Source organism: Mustela nivalis (genome assembly GCF_964662115.1).
Source record: "Mustela nivalis genome assembly, chromosome: 10".
NCBI lineage: Eukaryota > Metazoa > Chordata > Mammalia > Carnivora > Mustelidae > Mustela > Mustela nivalis.
In genome coordinates this window covers 35,401,581-35,425,821 of record NC_139029.1, presented here as the reverse complement: position 1 = coordinate 35,425,821, position 24,241 = coordinate 35,401,581, and the positions used below count along the sequence as shown (strand labels likewise).

Sequence of the window (24,241 nt, the reverse complement as noted above, 5' to 3'; positions counted from 1 at the left end):
AGAGGTTGCTTAGTTCAATAACAAATGTCTCCTCAAACCAAAAGCAGGAAGACCAGAACAATGTGGTGGGATGGGAGAGAGTCCACATGGATATCTGTACCGCTGGAGAGAGCGGTCAGGGCCAGCCCCTGGAGACTGGGGTCTGTGTGCTCCAGGGGGCAGGCCGCATTGTGCCAGAGGTAGGCTCAGCCCTTAGTTCACTGTTGGGCACATAGAAAGTACTAGATAAATGTTTTTCCAATGAATGACATGTAAACAAAGGCTCCACTAACAGACCTGAGCCTGAACAATGACTTGGAGCCCCAGAGAGGACCCGGGGCTGGCTCCAGCTCACACTGCAGAGGAGCCAAGCACAGTCCTGGAGAGCTGAACTTGGACACATTCTATCACGCAGCTCGAGCTGCCCTGGGGGCGCCATATAACTTTACTGTAAGCTCGTGCAATAACACAGGCAAATGGAATAACAATGTAAAGTTGGCTTTAATTAAAATGAAGGGTGTTTGCCTCTCCCTCCTTTTTGTCCTAAGCCAGGGCAGCCCGCTGAGCTGTGCAGAGCAATCAGAAGAATGTTTCCAAAGCAGGAGGCAGCCCCCGCCCCGCCCCCCCTTGAGCTTCACCAACATTGGAGCAGCCCTCCCTCCTCCCCAGCCTCCACCACACTCCCTTCTTACACAATCCACATGGCAGAAAGGCACGAAGAAGGAAATCCAGAGTGGTGATTTCTTTCTGAGGACATCAGGAAAGGAGAGCAAAGTGTTGTCAAGCTGTGTGGGGAGGGGAAAGGGCCCCAGTTCCAGAAACCTTGTCCACTTTGCCATTCTATTATTGCCTCCTGAGCTACTGTGTGCCAAGCTTTGTGCCCGGCGCTGAGGTTCCTCTCAGAGGACTCACGGTCTCATCCATGCCAAAGAGGTATCCACTCGGGGAAACATGAAAAAGGCATGAATCCAGGGGTTCATCTACATGTCCCGACATTTGGAAGATAAAGTTAATGTGAAGAATTTGCTAACTGGGGAGAAGGACCACATGCAAAAGGACTGAGAAAGATGGCACTGTGCTGGGCACGTTATAGACTTACTATCCTAGGCCCTAGCCTGGGGTGTGCCCAGAAATGTTTAACCATAGGAAGTTGCTGCTTCTAGCAAGAGTGGAGCCTTGATTGGTAGGCTTTGCCAATTGCCGTGGTATAAATTCTCCCGCCGTGTCAGATTTCAAGATACCAACGAGATGTTCACCAGCTCATGAAATTCCTGAGAAGGTAACGGTCAGGTCCTACCCATCAGCAGTCGTCTGGGCTGGCTGAGGGAAATTCTGGACACTAACACCTCAGCCCAGGACTTTCATTCAATAAACATTTACAGAATATCTTTTCTGTGCTTGGCGTTTTGCCATGAGGTCTCAAATTCATTAATAATAGTATCTTAATAATTATAGCTAATATCTACTTAGAGTTTACCATAGGCCAAGTTCTCCTCTAATGGTTTTTCACCAATCGGTGCATTGAATTCCTATGACAACTCTATGAAATAAACTCTGTGGTTGTTCCCATTTTGCAGAGGAGAAAAATGAGGCTCATGGAAAATAACTTACTTGCCTCAGAGCACGCAGCCAGTAAGAAGCAGTGGTACAGCACTGTCCCGGTTGAATGCCCTCCCTACATTTGCATTGTTTCCTGCATCGTGAATCCAACATTCTCCAGGCAGAAGCCAGAAATGCCTCATCTTCAGACCCCTTTGTGGCTCGGGCTCAGACCAGTGACCCAGGGGGCATGGATAAGATACACCTATGTGACCCCTGGGTTCAGAACGAGGCCACCAGGTCGGAGGGCTGATCCTGTGACCAGGGCAGTGCCAGAGGCATCCGGATCTTCAGGGACAGCAGGGACAGAGCCTCTGGCATCCATGTCTGAATGCCAGAGAGACTGAGTGAGGGGACAGTGGTGTTTTCACTGAAAATTCCCCCACGGTTTCATCAGGCCTCAGTCCTGGGACCCTCCAGAAATTCTGCAAGCTGGCCAACATCCTGTAATACATTTCCTCTCTGCTTAAACCAGCTATAATAGACAATGGCTGGTGGGATCCAGGATTCAAAGTCGGCTCCAGAACTCAGGCTTTGACCCCCCAATGCCAAACAACTTCATTTTCTCCTCTCCGCAACTCTGTAAATGACACTCTACTCCCATTTCACAGGTGAAGAAATGAAGTCTAAAAGAGATCATGCCAAACAAATTTAAAAATAAAAAATAAGAGAGATCAGGCCAGCTGCCCAGGAGCACACAGTAAATTGAGCCACATGAAACTATTGCTATTCAATAGCTTTGGGCCTAGAAATAGCCATTTCACACAGTTCAATTTAACAGAAATAGGATTTTAGTCTAGAACTTTCTGACTCCAAAACTCTTGCAGTCTCTACTATCTCTACTTCCCCACCATCAAACCTGCTTGCGGAGTCTACTGGATGAGAAGCCGCACTCAGGGGGTCCAAGTGGAGGAGGTGAGGAATGGAGGGGCTCGCCTCCCCAGGGCCAGAAGACATGCAGACAGTCGGCCACGCCCTCAGTCTGAGTCGGGGCACGAGCACGTGCCCTTGGGTGTGCCCGGCCCTGAGCCTCTCTCACTTCCGGGGAGGGCACTGAAGGAGAGGGCTCGGTCCTTGCCTACATGAGCTTAGGTCAAGAGTTTCAGCATGGGCAGTCCTGAAGGGAAATGACACAGTGAGAAGAAGGACGCACCTCCTGGCCTTGTGCAGAAGGAAGGCCTGCTGAGGGCACTCCTCTAGGGGCCGGAGGGCGGCCTTAAGGGAGCCATAGGCCATGGGTGAGAGAAGGGCCTGGGCATCAGGCCGTAGGACCAGCAAGAGCAGAGGCAGAGGCAGAGCCGAGAGTGGCTGTGTGAAGAGAAAAAGGAAAGGGGCTGAGGTGAAGCAGAGGGTGTGTGATGGGGGCAATAAGAGACCAAGGGGAAAGAAGATGCCATCCACTCGTTCTCCAGCATTTCCTGGGCCCTCGGTCTGTGCCAGGTGCTGTGCTAGGGATGCAGCCGGAAACACACAGACCCAGGCCCTGCCCTCCCGGGCCTCAGCACTCCGCAGGGAAGCCATGTACTCCCCAAGTAAGGACCCCGTCACTAGCTAATTGCAGTCGCCCTAGAGGTTGTGGATACCAAGTTCAGGGAGCCATGGCAGCATCCACTAGGGGGATGAGACCTGAAAGAAGAAGACAAGGAAGGCTTCCTGAGGACATGAGAAACCTGGAGGATGATAGCAAACAGGGAAGGGGGAGCGCCTGACACAGAGGAAGCAGCACACGGCAGGGCCCTGAGTGGGAAAGAGTTTGTCATTTAAGGAACCAAAAGCCAGCCGGTGGGGCTTGAGGACAAGTTAGGAGGGGCCACCGGGAGCCACACGGCACATGGCCTGGTGGGTCACAGTAAAGAGTGTGCATTTTATCCAAGGAACCATGGAAAGTAGTGGAATCAGCTCTGTCTGTTCCTAAGGCTCTGGGGAGAAGGGACTGGGGAGAAGGAGCGCCTGCCCAGAGAGGAAACTGGTGGAGGAATCCGATGGAGCAGGGATGCGGCCTGGCCAGGGCAATGGCAGGGGAGGGATGTGGAGCCTCCCGTGATTATCCCGAGGAGGAACTGACTTCGCCCAGCAGTGTAGCACGGATCACCGGGCCCCTTCATCAGCTCTCCCGTCCAGACCATGAGGCCGGAACAGGACCTGACCCTCAGGGCTGCCGGAAGTCGTGCCGTGAGCTGATGCCCTAGGAAGCCTGTGAAACGGTGCCTTAGCTCCGGGCCTGGTGTGGTGGGAGCTGGGAATCCCATCTTGACTGCAGTCCGTTGCAGAGCTCTCTCTTAGGACATCATCTAGAGATACCAGGTAGGCAGCAGGACATCAGGAGAACAATCTCCTGCACTGGCCCTCTCCACGGCTGCGGAAAAGGAGGGCGAGCCTGGGGAGACCACAGAGTCAGCCACACCCACACCTGGCTGAGCCCTGGGGCCTCGCTCAGCGCTGCGCACCAGGCATGGGCACTGGGGCTACTCCCAGCTCCCGGGAAGAATACTGGCAAAGCGAGTGGCTTTGGCAGTGCCCCTGGAGACGCCAAGCAATTCCTCCCAACTTTGACCCCGGCAGTCTCAGCTGGTGGCCTTTCCTCGATTCTCAGGGGAGCCAGGCCTGAGTCAGCTCCTCCAGGCCCTGAACCTGTCTGAGCCTTCAGACCCCTGGCTTAGGCTGCTAAGCCCCAGCTCGTGCTGACAAATCCCTTCTAATGGGGAGATCAACCTTTCAATACGACTGCTGCTGCTCAAGAGACACAGCTCAGACAGCAGGACAGTGGGCGTCCCAGCACCAGTGGCCTCTCACAGCCTCTGCGCTTGTCACCACCCACTCCAGCAGCTGCCGGGGCTTCAGTGCCCCAGCTTATCTGAGCCATAGGCTGGGAGCCCAGTGGGGAGAGAGCGGATGAGCAAAAAATCTGGTCCCTGCAGGACTGAGAAGAATAGGCTCATGTCAAAAGGAGCTCTAGAGTCCTGGAGCAAGGGGACGCTCACCTCAGGGCCTTTGCGCTTCCCTCTGACCTCCTCCAGATATCTGCAAGTCTTGTTCCATCACCTCCTTCCAGTCTTCATTCAAAAGTGATGATCTCAGGGTGTCTGGGTGGCTCAGAGGTCGGTTAACCATCTGCCTTCAGCTCAGGTCATGATCCCCAGGTCCTGGGATCGAGCCCCATGTTGGGTTCCCTGCTCTGCAGGGAGTTTGCTTCTCCCTCTCCTTCTGCCCCTCCCACTGCTCACATGGGCTCTCTCTCAAATAAATAAATAAAATCTTCTTTTTTTTTTAAGTGCGATGTTCCCAGGAAAGCAGTCCCTAACTACTCCAACTTAAAATTGTAAGCACAACTCCTAGGCACTCCCTAGCCCCCTTGCCGGCTTTATTTTTGTTCACAGGAACATCACCTGCCATGTTATATTTTATATCATTTGTAATTGTCTGTCTCCCTCCACTAAAGAGAAAGTCCACGAAGGCAGAGATTCCGTCTCTGTTGTTCACTGAGGAATCCCCCCAGCTAAAGCCTAGAACAGTGCCTGGTACACAATGGACAGTCAATAAATATTTGTTTGTTGATTGACTGATTGATTAAAAGGTTGTCTCTCAGGGCGCCTGGGTGGCTCAGTGGGTTATAGCCTCTGCCTTTGGCTCAGGTCATGATCTCGGGGTCCTGGGATCAAGCCCCCATCGCGCTCTCTGCTCAGCGGGAAACCTGCTTCCCTTCCTCTCTCTCTGCCCACGTCTCTGCCTACTTGTGATGTTGGTCCATCAAATGAATAAATAAAATCTTTAAAAAAAAAAGGTTGTCTCTCAGGCAGGTCCACTGGACTCAGAATCAGTGTCCACAGCTTAAGGTCTAATTCTCCCTTATGTCCTTTATCAAATACTCCCTCTCTCTAAAAAAGCCTCCATTTTCACATTTATGAAGTGAGGGTTATGTCAGCTACTCAGTTCCCAAAGCCAAAGGAAGCTTTGTACACCTCTTTAATATAGTAAATTACTGTTATATTATTGTCTAAATAATGTTATTAAATATATAAAGGAGGGGCAGAGAGAAAGAACAGTAGGAAACTAAGTTGGGGAGGGCTTGCTGAGAGCTCCCAGAGGGCAGTCTGATTCATCTCTAAGACCCCAGGAGCAGACACCAGGAAGGTCCCTCCCTGGGCCTGAGCCCACTCTGAACACAGTATGCTCAAGCAGGCTTGAATCACCTTCCTGGCAGGACACCTCTGTCTCCTGAAAGGGGACTTTCTATGGAGCTGCGAGAACCCAGAGGCCATACCCACATGGTCCAGGTATCTTGGAGAAGAGGAGGGCCTCCAGGGAGCAGTCGGCATTCTGAATCTAGGACAGATCTGCCAGGTCCCCTCACCAACACAGAGGTGGGTTAAGCAGGACCCTCTGCTCCAGATCTGCCCACTCCCCCTTACCGTGCCCGACAGACACCCACTGATCTTTAAGACCTGGATCCAGGGGTGCCCTGGTGGCTCAGTCTGTTGAGCATCTGTCTTCAGCTCAGGTTGTCTCTCTCTCTGTCAAATAACTAAAATCTAAAAAAAAAAAAAAAAGACCACTGGATCCAAACTCACCTCCTTCGAGAAGCCTTCCCTGACAAGTCCTCCCCACCTCACTGCACCCTGGGTACAACTGATCACTCCCTCATTTGCACCCACTGGGTCCCATTCAGTCATTCGTCCCCCCCACATGCAAAGAAGCTTCTGGAATATCCACTACACACCAGGACATCCACTGCCCAAGGACTGGGGCTGAGACAGCAGAGGCGACAGATGAAGGCCACAGCCTGCCCTCACAGAGGTTATAAATGCTACAACACTATCCTCTCAGCCCCGTGGAGTCATGTCTGCTCTCCCACCGCACTGTGGGCTCATCGAGGCCAGAAGCCCTGCACGATCTTGATCCTTGTCTTGCTGCACAATAGCCCAGGGCTCTTATATAATTGGCAGTGAATAGGGAGAGGCTTCTGAGCCCCCCTGAAAACCCCTGAACTCCAGGTCCACCCCAGGCCTACCGACTTGGGCTCTGCCGTGTGACAGGGTCCCCAGGTACCTGTGTGCACATTCAGGTTTGAGAAACACAGTTCGAAGCTACAAGGCAGACAATGCCGGCCCTGCCATCATCCCAAGAGAGCGAAGGGTGTCGCAGGGGATGACTAATGTGAAAATGTTTGGATTCTTGGAATATGCCGGAAAAATGAGAAGGACTGCTCGGATGAGTCCTGTGATTAATAATAGCCCTTGAAGAAAAGCCGCTTTCGAGTTCTGTTCTTCAAACTTCCTGAAATGCTGTTCAAATGTGCTATTAAAAGTCAGGTTCTAGTCCACTTAGTTTTGTAAACCCCAAGTCTTTTAAACAGAAAGGAGTCTGGGCTCCAGGACAGGAACACGGGCCCTGCTTATGATGGTTGCCATGGGCATGATTGAATGCAAATTTCTTTCCCACAGCACCCCGCCAACTGATTGATCCTCGGGAAGGAGGAGATGCTGGGAACCCAGTTCCTCAGAGAAAGGAAAAACTAAGTAGAGGCAGAGGGTGGAAAAAGACAACCATGGGGTTTCACGCTGGTTTGTGAGGCTGTACTGCGCGCCTGTAATCTTCTGCCTTTCAGCCTCTGCCAAACCACGTGGAAGGAAAAGAAGGGCCCCGGAGAGAAGGGAGCAGACTCGGGTGGAGAATTACCTCAGCCCAAGGCCCAGCCGGTGGACTGCGCAGAGCCGGGGCTCCCTCAGGGGGCGGCCACGGCAGCAGCTCCGGGGGGCCGCGGGAGCTTGCAATGCAAGGCTGATCCGAAGCCAGGGCCGCCCAACAGCCCCTGCAGCTTTTGGTCCCAAGATAAAGGCGAAGAGGGAGTTAGGCAGATGCATCTTGGACTACCGCTTGGGCAAGAGAAAGCAAGAACTGTAAGGAGACTGGGTAGGAACAGATCAGCAGTCAGGTCTGGTGAGAAAAGCAGTAAAGAGCAGATGTGAGAGGCACCGGTCCTCCCACTGTGCTGCCTCCCTGGCTTACGTCGGTACGCTCAGGCTGGCCCCGCAGGGTTGGCCTCTCCAACGAGCAACAGGAAATGAACATCCCAAAGTTGGAGGAATTTTCCCGCTAGGTCTTGAACCTATGGCCCGGCCAATGAACTCTGAACCTAGCTTTACAGTCTCTTCTGCTTCTCCTTCCTCTTTCCAGCTATGAATGTCTTAGCCCTCCACCTGGCTCATGCTGCTCACTCCCAGCGTGACCTCTGAACCCGTCAAAACCACAGCACGGACACCCTCGGTCTCAGTCAGTCAGTCATCAAGCACTCCCCGGCACTTTCACTGGACCAGACCCCAGGCCAGACGCGGAGGTGAACTAGCCCTGGAGGCCTCCCACAAGGCCTTCAGGGGATGTGGGCCCACAGGTATAAGAGGCGCGTTGCACCTCCCCCGTAACCAGAGACATGCAAATCAAAATTGTGAGACACATTTTCTCCCCAATCAGACTGTCAGTGTAAAAGTTGAGTAATACCAAATGCTGGCAAAGACTCTGGGGACCTGAAAACCTGTGCCCGCCCGAGGTTCCATTAGGCAGAACGAAGGGAAATTAAATCCAGCTCGGATCCCTCTGGGCAACGCTCCTCCTGGCTGTTCACCGCCAAGAAACTCCTGCCCTGGTTCTGAGGGAAAAGCTATGAGAATGTTCGGTGGGACGCTCCCGAGGGGCCAGGGGTCACGGGAGAGCGGGTCCCGAAACCGCAGCGTGGGCATACAGCACACACACCCTACGCCATTAGAGGCCATGGACGGGACGCCAGAGGGACACAAAGTGATATGGAGAGATCCTAAAAACATGTGTTAAGTGGAAAAAAATAAGAAACAGAAGGTGCTCTGAAGCAAAATACCATTTATATAAATGAAAAACACACACAAAGTAAACAACACCATATATTTTTTCAAAGAAACGTGCATTTGCAAGGTCAGACAGCAAACACATTAGAGTGGGGACATATAGCAAAGAGGGAAATAGGAGGACGGACTGGCCACGAAGCAGTAGGAAAAGCAGCAGAACAGCCAAACCAGAGCCAGGCCTTGCAGGAAAGATGAGAACGATGGTCTGCCATACGGAGAAGCCTTGTTAACTAAACTTGCTGCCCCCACCTGAGATTTAAAAAGGAAAAAGAAGGGGCTCCTGGATGGCTCAGTGGTTAAAGCCTCTGCCTTCAGCTCAGGTCATGATCCCAGGGTCCTGGGACCGAGCCCCGCATCGGGCTCTCTGCTCAGCAGGGAGCCTGCTTCCTCCTCTCTCTCTGCCTGCCTTTCTGCCTACTTGTGATCTCTGTCAAATAAATAAAATCTTAAAAAAAAAAAAAAAAAAAAAGGAAAAAGAACAAAAGAAGGAATCAGAGTCTAAGCAGAGGGAATCGGAGGCCCAGAGACCCAGAGGGAGCCAGGTCTGTGGGAGGAGCCACAGAAGAGCCAAAGCAGAAGCTGAGGTGGGACTTGCCCAGATTTGGTCTGAGATCCTCTCACAGAACCACAGGTTTGTGGAATGTCATGGGCAGAAGGGACTGCAGAGATCACCTGTGTGCCCTCCCTCCCCCTCACTCCCTCATCTCCAAGGACAAGGAGGCCCTCAGGTCTTTCTTGTCCATAAAGCCCTTCCACACTCATAACCCACCAACCCCCACCACACTCGCGAGAGAGGAGAGGCAGATGCTAACTCTCCCCCCTTACACAGGGGTTCACAGAGGGAGTTCACGGGAGTTTGGAGAATCTTCTTTCCTCAGTTTGTAGAACTCCAGCCATCCTTTCCAGAGGTTACAAGATCCAAAGAAAGTCTTTTTAAGTTGAGTGGAATTAAAGTACATTGAGTTAAATATGCTCATTAGGGTTAAATCCATTTGCATTATGTTCAGTTGAATCTATTCATTCAAAAAATTGTTTTTAAATGCTTACTATGTCTCAGTATGGGCCAGAAGCAGGGAATACAGCCATGTGTAAGACAGTCCCGACCCTCTCAAAGCTAACAGATTAGCAGGAGAGACTAACTTTAAACAAGTCTCTTGGATCTCACACTGTTCTAGCCACACTGGCCTTCCTGTCCCATGAATACACCTAGTTTGTTCTTGCCTCAGGGCCTTTGCACTTGCTGTATCCTATTCCTGAAAAACACTTGCCCCAGATAACCAAAGGTCCCATTCCTTTGTTCAGATGTTGGCTCACATATCACATCCTGGAGAGGTTTTCTTTGACCACCATATTTCTTAATGGCCACAGCACCCTGCTGGATTTGTCATCACTACTTTTATGTATTTTGGAATACATGGGTGACTAAAACATATAAAATCTCTGCCCTCATAGGGTTCGTATTCTAAGGAAATTTACTAAAGGACTGAGATAAATTAAATCAAATCTAGAAAACTTTAGTGAAGGCTAATTGAGTCAAATTGGGTTGACTTATTATGGACCAGGTCGGGGTAACCTGAGCTGCTCTTGGCCCAGGTAATCTGGACTGGGCTTAAAACCGAACCAAGCTGAGCTAAGGTAAACTGAGTTACGTTGGGCTGAGTTAGGTTGGGCTGTGTTGATTTTTTTTTTCAAAATTTTACTTATTTATTTGACAGACAGAGATCACAAGTAGGCAGAGAGAGAGGCAAAGAGAGAGAAGGAAGGAGACTCCCCGCTGAGCAAAGAGCCCGAGGTGGGGCTCAATCCCAGAACCCTGGGATCATGACCCGAGCCAAAGGCAGAGGCTTTAACCCACTGAGATACCCAGGTGCCCCAGGTTGTGTTGATTTAAATTCAGGTTGAGCTGAGAGAGGATGGGGTGAGTTGAGTCAAGGTGAAAGCGTAATGTGTGCTGAAAAAAAACCGTCTTGTGCTGAACTGAGTCAAGATGCTAGCTGGATAGATGTAGGATAGGTGGAGCCGAGAGTTGAGTTTGGAGGTTGGGATGAATTGTCCGGAGGAGCATTGGTTTAAACAGGGCTCTACCAAGTTGGGTAGAAGGGAGTTTGGGCTGAGTGTCTGGGCTGTGTCAAGTTGGGTCATCTTGAGTCAAGTTGCCTTAACAGAGTTGAATGGAGTTCAGGTTAAAAGAGGTGTGACAGCTGGGCTGAGCTAGGCTGAGCTGCTGAGTTGAATGGATCAGGGCTGAGGTGGGCCTGCTCAGACCTGCCAGGTCCTAAAATAATGCCTCCACTGTCAGACCACAGCCTCAGGGGAAAGAGTCACTCATCCATTCCACAGTGGGCTCCGGAACTGGCCACAGCCCTTGGAGGCCTACCTCCCACCAGGCTGGTCATGGCCAAGTCCTCCAGCTCCACCACCTCAAACCATTCATACACACATTCACATTTACACAATTTTTTCAGACATTCATTTCAGACAGGTCCCTTGGAGGTCCCCAAACCTAGATCTGTACACCACCCTCTACTCCAATCGTCCTTCCACAGACCTTGACAGATAGTAACGGGCTGCATGTGCACAGCCTCCTCTCTGCCTGCCTGCCTCCGCACGAGCTCCCTAGCTGTTGTGTGCTTGCAGCCCAAGGTTTAGGGAGACTCAGCTGCAGAACACACTCAGCCTTCTTGAGCCAGTACACCACAAAGTGGGGCTTCAGGCAGCAGCCCCCAGTCTCTCAAGCACTGTCAGGGGCTGCTAGAGCAATATTCCCTCGGCAGCTGGCTCTAGGATGCCGGCAGCAGCACCCAAGACAACACCCTGTGCCCCTCCCAGCTGAGCCCCTAGCAAAATCACAGCCATGTCTGGCCAATGGGGCCTTCAAGGATGGAGAGCCTCTTCTCACCCCCTTCTCCTGCCATCCACATACTAACTCCACAGCCGGGCATTCCCAGCCCGAGCCTCCCACCTGTGACTGCCACCACCCAGACTTGTCACTACCTCGCACACTTTGCTGGGGTCCCCGCGTCAACTCTTAAAACTGGGTAAGATTTCCCTGGGGCCTTGTGGAGGCCATGACTTCATGAAACACACACACACACACACACACCCCTCACTGGGATCACCTGCACTGAAAATGAGTCCATTTACACAGATAACAAAACAGGCAGACAAACAAAAAACTGTAGGCTTTTCTCCTCCCAACAGACATTGATACGAAGCAAGGAGAAAGAGCCAAAGGAAGAGGTGGAAAAAAATAAGAAAAAAAGAAAGAAGAAACTCCCAACTATAATCTGTCATTATGAGAGTGAAGAAATGCAAAAGAGAGCCCAAGATACAGGAAATGTTTTTTCTTGTTGAAGATGCAACTTCCCTTCTCCTATCTCCTTCCTAGCCACTCCACTCTTTGGAGACATAGAAAACAGAGGAAAGTAAGGCTGAGCATCCTATCTATTATGAGAGCCATTTCCTGTGAATCAATTAAGATGGAGAGGGCATATATCAAGCACTCTTGTGTGGCAAAACTTGTAGATTGTTTGTGCTCTTTCTGCCCCAGGACCTTTGTACATACTGCTCCCTCTATCTGGAATTCTCACCTGCTTTTACCAACACACCCCTTCTTTCCCTTTGAATAACCAACTCCCACAGATCCTCCAGGCCCCACATAGACGTTACTTCCTTAGGAGTGGCTTCCCTGACTCTCCCCCACCACCACTGGTCACTCTAAGAGCACTCTATACCTTTTTTGTGTGGTATTTGTCACATTTCTAGTTACAATTGATCCTTGAACAACACAGAGGTTAAGGGTGCTGACACTCCTTCCTCCAGTCTGTAGTAAAAAATCCCAATGTAAGTTTTGACTCCCCCAGAATTTAGCTAATAGCCTACTGTTGACTGGAAATCTTACCAATAATACAAATGGTTGATTAACATATATTTTGTACATTACATGTATTATGCACAGTATTCTTACAATAAATAAGCTAGAGAAAAAGATGTTATTAAGAAAATTGTGAGAGGGGTGTCTGGGTGGCTCAATGGGTTAAAGCCTCTGCTTTCAGCTCGGGTCATGGTTCCGGGGTCCTGGGATCGAGCCCCACCTCGGGCTCTCTGCTCGTCGGGGAGCCTGCTTCCTCCTCTCTCTCTCTGCCTGCCTCTCTGCCTACTTGCGATCTGTCAGATAAATAAATAAAAATCTTTAAAAAAAAAAAAAAAGAAAGATAAAGTACATTTACGTTACTGTACTGTGTTAATGGGGAAAAATCCACATAGAAATGCACACAAGCAGTTCACACCTGTGTTATTTACCTGTACGTATGTGTCTACCTCTCCCATTAGAATGTAAGTTCTGGGGGCACTAAGAGGCTCAGTTGGTTAAATGTCTGACTCTTGATTTTGGCTCAGGTCATGATCTCTGGGTCTGGATCAAGCCCTATGCCAGGCTCTGCACTCATTGAGGGGTTTACTTGAGAGTCTTTCTCTCCCTCTGCACCTCTGCCCTGCCCTTGCTATGAGCTCGCTCTCACTCGTTTGCTCTCAAATAAATAAATAAATCTTAAAAAAAAAAAAAAAAGTAAGCTCTGGAAGGGCTGGGGACCTTGTCTCTATTGTTCATCACTATTGACAGCACCCAGTCCATAGTAGCTACTCAACTAATATTGATGAATGAATAAATGAATTCAGTACACACACACACACACACACACACACAGATGAGAGAAATATTCTGGAAGCCAGGCAGTGACACCCTGGTTCATACAGGGCTGGAGGCGAGCCATGACCAGAACTCAGACTCCCCCAACTGCGGAGCCATGGAACCAGTTCCTCTCCCACATCTGGACAAGCTGGTGTGGTCTCCAAGCGGAGGGTGGGTAAGGTCCAAGGCAGAGGCTGATGTGAATTAGGGCTCCCTGTCTCCCTGCTCCCTCCCTCAGCACTAAAAGTCTCTCCTGCCAAAGTCACTGCCAAGGGCTGGGCCTGGAAACTCCCCCAGCCCTAATCCACTGAATCAACCATCAAAGTCTCACTTGATTACCCACCACAGAATGACAGGCTTGGAAGCGAAAGCAATGAGTCTTCTGTGTATCAGAAACAACTGTTCTGACAATAAGTTCCTCAACCTACCAGGGGGCATTGGCGGGGGTGGGGGGCCCATATTCATCCCAAGGAACCCCTTCCTGCTCTCCTCACTCCCCTTGGAGATGTCCACCTACTATGTGCCAGGCATGCAAGGGCATTTCTGCATTTCATCTTCACAAGGAATGCCCAGAGATAGATACTTATTATGATGTCCATTTTACAGATTAAGAAGATAAGGTTTAAAAAGGTTGAGTAACTTGCCCAGAACCACACAACCAGAAGAAAAGAGGGGCAGGGATTGGAGCCCAGATCTACAGGACTCCAAAGCCAGTGCTTATACCATTTTCAATTCCTCTTCCCTGGGACCTAGCACTGGGCTTAACACACAGTAAATCTCACGGATATTTGTGGGATTCAGTTTCCTGGGATCTATGGGACCCCACCCCAAAGGCTTGATGAAAATCCCCAAGGGGCATTCTGGAGCAAAAAAGGAACCTGAGTGGCTGGAGCTTCAAAACTCAAGCTCAAGACCAGATGTGCCAGACGTGCATACACGCACGCACACACATGCACACACACAGGCACACTCATGTGCACATACACATGCCTCTTCGATAACAGCAGGACCAGTCTTCATTTTTTCTGTGTGTCTGTACAGAAGGTTCTGCGGCTGAAACCTGTCTGAGGAACAAACCATCACCTCCTGAGCCTGAGCCTCTCCAAGGAAAGTGTCCTTGGTTCCCTCCCCTTCCTAGTGGAATGGGCAGGGTGGCCTCTCCACTCCTCCCACACCATTCTTTGGTGTCAGAGCAGAACTTTGGGGCTGGGGCTGGGGCTGCAGATGGGTGGGGAAGCACTGGCAGGATTTGGTGAGGTCAAGGGCAAAGGTGGAGAGCGATGTGGATGGGATGAGGCAGAGAAAGAGAGAGGCAGAGTCTGAGGGCAGGGATAGGGGTAGCCCTGCCAAAAATAGTTAACCTGATTCAAATCATGAGGAAACAGACAAATCCAAAGCAGGAGACATATCACTAAATAATTGATCTAGACTCCAAAAAATTGTCAATGTCATGAAACATGACAAAAACGGAAGGCTGGGAAATATTCTAGAGTAAAGGAGGTTGAAGAGACATGACAACTACAATAAAATGTTCTAGAGGACATCATTTAGCAAATTGGGAAAATGCAAATGTGGGCTAAGTATTAAATAGTATAGTATCAAGGTTAAAATTCCAGGGCAACAATTATATTGTGGTCACGTAAGAGAATGTCTTTTTTTTTTTACATACTGAAGTCGGAGGGAAGAGGGCTGGTATTTACTCACAGATGGTAGGGGGAGAAGGGAGGAGGATAGCGGAAGGAGAGAGGGGAGGAGAGAAAATACCTTGATGACGGTGGGTGAATCCACAGGAAGGGTAGAAGGAGGCTGGTTGATGATTCTTAAAATTTCTCTGTTCTCTAAAATTTTTCAAAATAAAATAGGAGTAGGAGGTGGGCTAGAGTGAGAAAATAGGAGAGGGTATCCCAAAAGCAGAGGTGGGTTCCATGAGGATTCGCAGGGGAAATCAGGGGGGCAGGCCTTCTTGGAGGGGGGAGGCAAGTGAGTGGTGGTGGATTTCCTGAGTCAGACACACAAGTCCAGGAAGGAGGTTAGCCATGATCTGGGAGCTCTGAGCAAAGGAGAGGAGGGAGATGAGGTCTAAGAGCAACTCCCAGGGCAGCAGGATAGGTAGCAGTGCTTCTGGAAGAGACAGTGAGGCAGAGACAGAGACACAGACAGAGAAAGACATAGAAACAGAGACCGAGAGACAGAGAGATTGGGGCTGGAAGCAGGGAGGAGCTGAAGAGGAAAAGAGGCCTGTCCAAATGCCACAGGATGAGAGCGGGGTCCGCCAGTCTGTGCACAGGTGAGTCCTGGTGACAGGTGGCCAGACCAGGTGGGGAGGGGGTGGTGAGGGCTCATGGGCTTGGACATCAGGTCCCCCTCCGTCCTCGACCTTGCTGTGGTCCACCATCCCACTCTGGTTGGACGCCGTGTGGCAAGGCTGGGAGACGGACTTTGGGCCTCAATGCACCCAGGACTGACCCTATACCCCCTTGGTGCCTCAGTTGCTTCATCTGTGAAAGAGGGGCAAGAGTTGGGCCTGGATGGTTGCTGCAACCATTAGCCAGTGAGTGGACGCAGCGTGCTCAGAGAGCACAGAGTCAACATTAGCTCTCACCCTAACAACCCCACCGACGCATGCCTGCAAAGCAGGGTTGCACGGGGTCCCTCGGGCCCCTTGCTGTGCCCCAGCGCTGTTCTTGGTCCCAGTGATGCCGCTGCAGGTAAAACAGACAGAAGGCCCTGCCCTTGGGCCAGACGAACAGCACACCAAGTAGGCAGTGAAAATAGACCGAAGATGCACTAGATGGGCTAGATGGCAGATGGGGGGGCGCTATGGAGGTGGGAAAGTAGAAGCAAGGAAATGGAGGACCTGGGGCCATGCAGGAAAGGGCTCACTGAAAAGGTAACCTTTGGGCAGAAACAACAAAGAGGTGTGGGAGAAGGTCTGCCAGACCCTGCGGACACTGTTCCAGGCAGAAGGAAGAGCAAGTGCTAGGTTTCTTGGGCTGAGACCCAACCAGAAAGCCAGAGCGTCTGTAAGAATCTTACTTTGAGTGGCTGGGAGGCTGCTGGAGGGCTGGGGGCCCAGGAAAGGCATGATCCCACAGCCGTTTTAACAGATCATTCTGGCTTCAGGGTTGAGGCCAGAGCGAGGGAACAGGAACAGGAGCAGAGAGACCCGTTAGGAGGGTCATTAAAGAATCAGGAGAGAGATGATGGTGTGTTAGACCCTGATGGGAGCAGGACCACATTTCTAAAGGCAAAGTCTAGAGGGTTCCTGACAGAGGATCACACAGCCCTCCCTCCTGGTTGTGGTGAAGTCTAGAGAAATGTGGAGGCAGGGGGTCCCTGTGTCTGCCACGTCACCCCAGGCCAGCCCTGTTGTAGCAGATATAGTTAGTAGGTGTTGGATAACTGGGACTTGTTAGGATGGATGGAAGGCACCTAACAGGTGCCAGCTCTTCATTAAAAGCCCCTCTCTGTGGCCAAGCAAGAAAGAAGTGTCCCTGGGGCCAGTGAGCCCCTCCCTACCACTCCCCGCCCGGATAGGACCTCAGAGGCCACAGGTTACGGAGAGGGAGCTCACACCCTGGCAAAGATTGATGCCTTTTAAACAGACCCAGAGTGAGAAGGACAGAGAAAGTCAATATTTGTCCGAGCAAGCCAAACAGGCATGCTCGCCCAGGAATGTGAGGGAGGGAGGCCCCGCACCCGGAGAACATTATTTCAACAGACAGATATTTGGAAACCGTCGTTGTCCTAGATATGGGGGGAGGGGCAGTTCATCCAGCCCTCCATCCTGCGAGGGGACGGATGGGACCAGACTGAGCTGAGCGGTGAGGGGGCAGGGGGCCCGGGGGCGAGGGGAGGGTGGGGAGGGCGAAGGTGGACTCACAGTCACCGCAGGAGAGCTGGCCCACTGCTTCTCCTGCCTGGAAATTCCAGGTTCAGGGAGGGGAGGGGATTTGAGCCCAGACATCCAGGTAACCCCCACCCGGGCAGTTCATCCTGTCTTTCAGACGGAATTGCAGACGTCTTAGGCTGGGCATTCCATGCTCTAGACCCTGCTGACCTGTCCCCTCTCGCCCCTTCTCACTCCAGCCAATCAGAGCAGCGTACAGCCCCCAACGCCAATGCCTCGTTTATTTTCCCGATGCTCCTGTCCACACCATTCCTCTACCTGCCGCAGCTTTTAACCAAGACATGCTCTTCAAAACCTGGTTCAAGTTTCACCACCACTGGGCAACTTCTTGTTTTGGAATTAAGAGCTTGAAGCCTGACACCAGGGAGCTCCGGCTTTACAGGCAAATCCCTTAACCTTCATAAACCCAAGTTTTCTCATCTGTGACACCAGCTCAGTGGGCTGAAGAACGCCCCCCACGAAGACATCAGAGTTCACCTCCTTGACATCTATGAAACCGTCACCTTACATGGTAAAAGGGACTTTGCGGGTGTGATTAACTGAATGATTTTGGGGAGGGGAGACGATCCTGGATCACCTGCGTGGGCCCAACACGGTTCCAAGGATCCCTGGGAGAGAGAGGCCTGAGTCTCTAAGGGGTAGATGTGGTGGCAGAAGCAGAGATGGGAGTGGGGCAGATGCCAGGAGCAGCAAAATGCAGGCAGCCTCTCTCCAACCTCAGAAGGCAGGGTGATGGACTCTGCCCTCATGGCTGCTAGCAAGCCCTGGCCATGCCAAAGCCTTGACCTCAGTCCCGCAAAACTGGTTTTGGACTTCTGACTCCAGAACTCTAAGATAATAATTAGGTCTTGTTTTAAGCCACTAAGTTTATGGATTACCAAAGGAACCCATTTGTTGTTACAGCAGCAACAGGAAATGAATTCAAATGGATCTAACACTCAGGCCTCCCCACAGGGCTATTGTAAGAAGGGAACAGCCTTCCACACACAGACCCCTTAGCCTGGCTTCTGACACTGAGAAAGGGCTCGGGGGATTCAGGTGTCTGATCCCTCCACGATCCGTCACCTCCCTCTTCTTTACTTTCCCGCTGACATCTCTGTCTGTCCTGCAGACTGTGAGCCGTTCGAGCAGCTCCCAGGCTCGGGATCCCCAACTCTGGCTCAGGATCCCCAACTCTGGCACAGAGCAGGTGTTCTGCGCACAGCGAGCAAATGAATGAATGAATGAGTGAAGTGTCACTTGTCTGTACACAAGGTGGCTTTAATCACACAGCAGAATCCTAGACAGAGGAAGACAAAATTCTTGAAGCCATGGGACCAAGCCTCAGAATCCAAACGCCAGAAGAGATCTCTGGAAATGGTTAGATCATTCCTGCAGGGCGGACAGCAAGATGTCCGATCATCCAATGGGTCTAGTCTCCACTCTGAATTTCCAGGAGGTTTATCCTGGAGAACAGTATGAGAAGCAGTGCCCAGCGATCATTTTCTATGGGCATAAGCAGTCTGCACAGCTGGCCGCTGCCTCCAGGCTAGGGGTGGGGGAGCAGGGGTGTCCTGGCAACAAGTGCGATGGGCAGCTGCTGGTGACGGTGAAGCAGACGGTCACCATGCAGTGGCCTCCACTATGTGCCAGACGTGGTATAAAGCACCTACGTCAGTATTTCGTTTCATGCTCAAGTGTCTATTATTATTCCTATTTACCAAGGAAGAAGCTGAAGTTTTGGCAGGCTACACACAATTGCCCTTGGTCACACAGAGCGCAAGCAGTTGGGCCAAGATTCTAACCCCCATCTGTTGGCCTTGAGTCCCCATTCTTACAACCACCAGCCGTTACTGCCGGTCCAACCCCCGTGTGCTCAGACTGCGTGTCTTCTGTAGAAGTGCATAGGACCTTGGGACGGACAGCCTGGCATGCTTGTCCGTGTCCCCATCCCAGAGCCACTTGACAATATTACGTGTCAGACCTGCTCTAGGTCAGGATTTGCTCCGTTCTCCACACACCGGGTATGGAGACATGAGCCAGCCCAGTGGGGACCACAGATCCTGAACAATCACCACAGGGTAGTAAGGACAGGGACAGTGGGGCACAGGAGGCCACGAGGACCCAGTTGTGGGCATCTAAAACTGAGGAGCATCAGACATAAAGTTTTCTTGGTGACAGCCAAACACATGGTGGGTTTGACCCATTTTGGAAGGGGCCACGCCAAGTCAAGGAAACCAAATATACAAAGGCCCGGAGGTAAGAGTACAGTACATTCAGGAAAACACAGGTCCTCTGGGTGACCAAAGGGGATTCATGGAGGGAGTGACAAAGCTCAAGCAGGGACCAGAGATAGAGTTCAGCATGAAGAATGCTCTGGGCCCTAAGGGCAATGGGACCTTATGGAAGGAGTTTAAACAAGGTAAGGACTTGGTGAAATTGTGTTACCTTTAAGAAATAAAAATAATATAATAAATATACAACAACATGTCTCACTTATCCAGTACTTTGTTACATCTCAGCCACTCTTCAAAGCACCCAGACATGAATTAATTTACTTACTCCCTATGGCAACATCATTACTAACGTATAATGTCCCCAGTTTACAGAGGAGGAAATTGTAGCACAAAGAGATTGAGTCCTTTGCCCAAGATCACACAGCAATTAAGTGGCAGAAATTGGATTTGAACCCAGGCAATCTGGCTCTAGAGCCCTGGGGATTCTATACTGAGCTCTTGTCCTAGAACAAGGCAGCTCCAGGACCCCATCAGGACAAAGCAAAGAGGAGGTGTTCAGGAATTCTGTGCTAGCTGCCTGGCCAGCAGGCCTGTTCCCCCAAATGGCTCCAAGTCCAAAGCAGCCAGTCAGCTCCATGCATTTCCCTTGGACTCCCTCTGCCCCGTGCTCCCACACCCAGTGCTGCAAGTTCTCAGGGCAGCGCCTTATCATCTCCCTGGATTTTTCTAGGGTTTCTCCCAGCTCCGCTTTTCAGGAAGCCCCTTCTGCTCTGCTGCAGATCCTATCTTCCTGCATGTTTCCTATTAGCAAAGCGATTAGCACTCATCTATTTGCATAAGCACAGAGGCCCCCCAGAGCGATGAGAGCCGAGCCTCTGCTGGTGGGAGAGGGTCTCCCTTTGCAGAACCTGCCTTGTGCCTTATCTCCAGGGGGTTCGGCTTCCTCCCCCTTAAAGTAAGGGTACTGGGGCACCTGGGGGGTTCAGTCACTGAGGATCTGCCTTGGGCTCAGGTCATGATCCCAGAATCCTGGAATCGAGCCCCACTTCGGGCTCCCTGCTCAAGGGGAAGCCTGCTTCTCCCTCTCTCGTAAGTGTTCCCTCTCTTGCCATGTCTCTCTCTGTCAAATAAATAAATAAAATCTTTTAAAATAAATAAATGAAATAATAAAGTGAGGGAACCGAGATCCCACACTTGTCGACCTGCCCTCATACGTGATGACAGACTGGTGGCGGCGTGTATGAACCATGTGCCATCAATACACTGCCAGACATGGGACTGGGACTACTATCGCTGGGATTATCACTTCCATCCAAAGTCAGGGAATTCGAAGAAAAATAGGTTGAGTGAAAATTCTATTTTGTCGTAGCCATTCTGAGCAGCAAAAAGGAACAAAACCACATTAACCACCAGGAGGCTAAGGCTTGGCAGCTGCTAAGCCAAGAGCTCCCACATGTTCTCTCATTTAATTCCCACAATTTCTCCATGAGATAAGATTTGTCCCCATTTTTACAGATGGGAAAATTGAGGTACAGAAATGTGAGATTATTTAACCAATGGTCTTGTAAGTGACTTTGAACCCACATCTGCCCGGCTGCATAGGCCTGGTCTTGCTCTGCTGAACACACTGCCCCCAGGGCCAGGCCACCTCTTAAGTGCACGGAAAGCGGTGAACTTCCGTGACGCTGCTGCTCACTGCCGCTCTCATGCCACACATGAGATGGACCACCAGCAAGTATTGTATAAAACAATGCAAATCAGGGGCGCCTGGGTGGCTCAGTGGGTTAGAGCCTCTGCCTTCGGCTGAGGTCATGATCCCGGCGGCGTCCTGGGATCGAGCCCCACATCGGGCTCTCTGCTCAGCAGGGAGCCTGCTTCCTCCTCTCTCTGCCTGCCTCTCTGCTTACTTGTAATCTCTGTCTGTCAAATAAATAAATAAAATCTTTAAAAAAAAAAAAAACAATGCAAATCAAACAAGCACTTTTTAGGCTCTTACTAGATGCCAGGGCTCGCGTGAATTCAATCCTCACAACAACTCTATAAGGTAGGTCATTCCCATTTCACTGATGAGGAAACTGAGCCACAGAGAACAGGAGAGATTTGCCCAAGATTATACAACTAGTCAGCAGCAGAACCAGGATTTGAAGCTGGGTAGTCTAGCCCTACACCTTATGCCCTTAACCTTAATTCTACATACCATCCTGGAGAGGCCGAGAGGTGAGACACATCCCTCTACCTGTCTGCCTGTCTGTCTGTCTGTCTCTCTCTCTCTCTCTCTCTCTCTCTCTCACACACACACACACACACACACACGGCAATCCCAACAATCCAGGCCACTAGGCAGGCTCCCACCCAGACCCACCTTCTACAGCACAGTCTCTGGGATGTCCCTGGACAAGAAGACCTAGGAAGAGGTACGAGCCCAGGTTCCAAGGTGCCAGGTTCCCAAAGCTGTGGAAGGAGCCACTGCCGAGGCACGGGAGGTCACGCAGCCTTGGGGCCCCACTTCCTTTCAGGCCCCGCTGCTACTCAAATCCCATGGGCCTCAGATTGTGCTCATGATACGGGGCCGTGTGGCTGCTTTCTGGACCTCTCCCCATAGTCCATCTGTTACCCTTTAGAGGGGTCTCGGGTCTTGGCTAAGCTGTAGGAAAGCAGCCACAAACTTCCCTGTACCCAGCAGACCTATGTCCCCAGCGTTCAGCTGTCTTTGAGGAGCAAGAATGAGGAGACTCGGCACTTTGAGAAGTACTCCAGGCCCCTCAACCTTCCCCTTGCACAGATCCTGGGTGTCAGGGCCCTGTACCTCTTCTCCAGGGACAATCTGGGAGCCAGCAGGCCCAGGAAATGCCCAGCCCTCCCTCCATCCAGTGCCCAGACCTCACAGTCATCCACTCAGCCTCAGCATCCCTCCCAGACTTAGGGGTTCCTGGGAACCCCAACACAGCAGCTCCAACACCAGCGACCTTTGTGGATGACAAAGGCTTTCTAGGACTCTGCCTCCAGGGAGCAGAAAAACTCGCAGTACTGAACCACAGACAGAGGCTCTATCCGCACAAGCAGCCCAGTTTGGAAAAAAGAGGAAAAGAAACTCCTACAGGTGTGACCACTACTGCGGGGAGGTTGCCTGCTACACGCTAAGCCTGGAGACCCAGGCCTGCCTCTTCTGATCACCTAATTTTTCCTCAGATGGATACCCACAGGACGCAGAAGCCAGTGAGCTGAACACAAGCTCAGAATTCTAGCCTCTGAGTTCCATCCCTAGCACTCTAGGTCACCTTAAGAAGAGCGTTCCTTCCCTGGGCCCCTGTAAACTGAGGGCTTGGCCCCTGCACCTTTCTAGAACTGAAAGATACAGATGTCAAGGGCTCTGGTGCAGCATGGCTCAGTTCTTGCCAGCCCCAGATTCGTAGAGAAACACTCCCTTGTGGCTAGAGATGATTCTACAAGGTGGTTTCTCCCCCACCCCTCCTTCGAGTTTGCCCACATCTTGTCCCTCCTGGTAAGAAAAGGAAAGAGGCCTCACTCTGAGCCACGCTGAGAAAAGACTCACAGGACATCATGGATCTGCCAGGGGGTGGACCTGTTGGCTGGAAACTCCAAGACCCTGAGCCAAAGCAATTGTCCCCTTAATTAAAGACATGCCCCGTATCATGGAGGTCAGTGAGGACTGACTCATTTACACTTGGACCATGAGCCAGGCTGTGCCAAGGAGCCTGCTCTCCAGCTCAGGGAAGGAGGAAACCCGTTTTATGGAAATGACTTGAGCTTTTCTCCCCTCAGGAAAAACAATGTTTTTTTTATTCCTTTTCTTTTCCTTTTCGTGTTTGTGTGTGTGTGTGTGTGCGCGCGCGTGCACGCGCATGTGAAATAAACAAAACAGGATTCTGCTGTAAACTCCAAACCAAGAAGTTCAACCTTCATTCTGCCTCCTTCCCCGGGTTTCCTTCCTCTCTGGGAGTATGAGCTGTGGGGACAGTGGGGCATAAATGGACAGGATTCCGCGGGTGAGGCTGTGGCTCCCATAACCAGAAGCCCCTGAGATATTCTAGAAGACAGTGGGTCAAGATGAGTAGGAATCACCCCATCCCAAGGCCCAATGCCTCAGACACCCCCAATGCTTCCATCCGATGCTGTCCCCCCTTCTGGATGGAGATTCAATCCAGTCTAGGGAGGCTCCAATGAGGCCCAGATGAGAAAGCCTCACCTCTGGACATCCCACAACACCTCAGGCTCAGCACAACAGCACTGAACACAGCATGTGCCTGCTCAGGGTCCCCTGCTGTCCTGCCAGTCACCTTAGTGAGAAAGCAGCTTTCTCCCAGCTCCTCTCTCTCCCTACCACCACACACCCGGTGGGTCCCTGAGTCCTATCAGTTCAAACTCCAGTAAGCTCACAGATACATCCATTCCCTACACACACACACACGCACACAACACGCGCAGTGCCACCCCAGCCCAGGCAACTTGCCGGGGGCACTGAGGGGCTTCTAAACGTACTCCCTCATGTGGCCCCGGGGGCTGGGTTAAAACCCAAGTCTGACCAGATTTTCCCCCTGCCTAATGGGCCAGTGTCTCCCCCACAGCCTTGAAGAATGAGATAGGCCACTTTCGTGGCCTGACAGGTGCTGTGGCCATCTCTCCTGAGAACGCCATCATGCTTCTTGCCTTTATAACTCTCAGCTGTTTTGTGGCTCCCCCACTCCTCGCTGCCACCTTTCAGCCTTTGCACATGCTGTCCCCTCAGCCAGGAATGTCTTTCTTCCTTCTCCTCACATGGACAACACCTATATACTTCTAGAGATGCAGTGCAGGGCCATCACCCCCTCCAGGAGACCATCCCAATGCCCGTGTTGGAACAGAGTACTCCCCCATTACCTGCCCCAGCAGAGCCCAGGGTGGCCTCTATCTGAGCACAAGGACTGTCCCGTTTCTCATGGTGCATCTTACCCTGGGTCTGGTCAGAGTCTCC

The 24,241-nt window shown here is 51.3% G+C and overlaps 2 long non-coding RNA genes across 2 annotated transcripts in view; one reads left to right on the top strand and one right to left on the bottom strand.

Moving 5' to 3' along the window:
* Positions 1–24,241, bottom strand: part of LOC309842939 — a 144,529-nt gene that overhangs the window by 96,687 nt on the left and 23,601 nt on the right. The window lies entirely within an intron of this gene.
* Positions 16,884–18,217, top strand: LOC309841774. The gene is made up of 3 exons (XR_014299305.1): positions 16,884–16,967; positions 17,233–17,564; positions 18,165–18,217. It is a non-coding gene; the product is annotated as an uncharacterized lncRNA (long non-coding RNA).